The following is a 1,722-nucleotide window of genomic DNA, read 5'->3' as shown; positions in this document are numbered from 1 at the left end:
CTCTTTGGTCTTGGCCACATTCAGAAGCAAATGGTTTCTTCCAGTCCACTCCACAAAATCCTCCACCAGCGCTCTGTATTCCTCCTCCTGTCCATCCCTTATACACCCTACCACTGCAGAATCATCCAAAAATTTCTGCAGGTGGCATGACTCTGAGTTGTATTTAAGTCAGTGGTGTATAAGGTGAACAGGAAAGGAGACAGCAACCCCTGTGGTTGGGCATGCATTCATGCTGCTTAGCATCTCTTTGAAGTTTCATGTATTTTATGCATTATAGCAAATACATTAATAAAGAGGATATGGTCTGTTCTTCATCCCTTCTCAAATCACCCGGGCCTTCGCGGCTGTTATTCTGTTGTTCTGTTCTCAGTAGTGCATTTGTGTTTAATCTGTTAGCTCTACTCTTACAGGAGTGAGATCATTGACCGATGCTTCCTGGGCTGTGCCCTGACATGCCATCAGCTTCACACAGCGAGCAACCCGCCATACTGAATCAATAAGAGATTGTTGACAATGTGCGCGTGTGTGTGTGTGTGTGTGTGTGTGTGTGTGTGTGTGTGTGTGTGTGTGTGTGTGTGTGTGTGTGTGTGTGTGTGTGTGTGTGTGTGTGTGTGTGTGTGTGTGTGTGTGTGTGTGTGTGTGTGTGTGTGTGTGTGTTTCTGAAAATGGGGTTGGTCAAGAGGCAGCAGTAGGTGGAGGTGACACCGACTGGCATCTGTTAGTAACACCTGTAGACTCTATGCTACAGAATACAAATAGGCACACACATCCATGATATACAGTAGAGGCCTGGAGTGATTTTACAAGAGGAAATGATTCTATCACAGCCTTTATGTTTTTCCTTTTTCCGTCAGACTTTTTGTTTACTCAAACAGAAACTCCCCACATGGGAAACAAAAAATGTAGAAGTGCAATGCACACACCGACTGAAATGGACACACACACACACACACACACACACACACACACACACACACACACACACACACACACACACACACACACACACACACACACACACACACACACACACACACACACACACACATTCTCTGTCTTGTTTAAACAGCTACACAAATCATTGTATTTCAGCATAAAGCAGCTCTTTAATGAAGTGTGCTGCCAATTGGATGAAGGAATCATTAAAAGTATTAAGGGACAAAGGCCCAGTTGATACAAATACATACACATGCACACACAGTGATGTATTATTCAAAGTGTGGTGACAGGTTGGCCCAGGAAATGTTACCGGGGTAGTGCAATAACACAGACTGCAAGGACCAGCTTATACACTGCACAGCATCTGCAACTGCAAATAGGCTTTACATGAATGCACACCCATGACATAGAACAAGGGTGTGCAGGCATTTTTTAGATTAAATGCACCTATGACATTTTCAAATATAAGACGTGTGGAAAAACTTGAATGTTTCTGTTGTAACATTTGCATTCCTTCCAACAGCCGAAGGGAATGATTTCATTACACTGATGTAATATTGAAAAATGACGTGTTCCTGATATATATATTTTCTTATCATTCAGATTTCCCCTGTGTCCATTCATCTCCCTTCTTTTTGAGTCATGATCAAATAAAGTCTACTGTAGAAAAGATTAAATGATACTGTGACTTCATGTGTTCTGTATCTGCATCCAAGTGTGCAAAAAGAATACATTTGTGACCATGGGTTCAACAACACGAGTATGAAACCCATGATCAAGACA

Source organism: Eleginops maclovinus, chromosome 12 (assembly GCF_036324505.1).
Source record: "Eleginops maclovinus isolate JMC-PN-2008 ecotype Puerto Natales chromosome 12, JC_Emac_rtc_rv5, whole genome shotgun sequence".
Lineage (NCBI taxonomy): Eukaryota > Metazoa > Chordata > Actinopteri > Perciformes > Eleginopidae > Eleginops > Eleginops maclovinus.
This window is presented reverse-complemented; position numbering follows the sequence as displayed.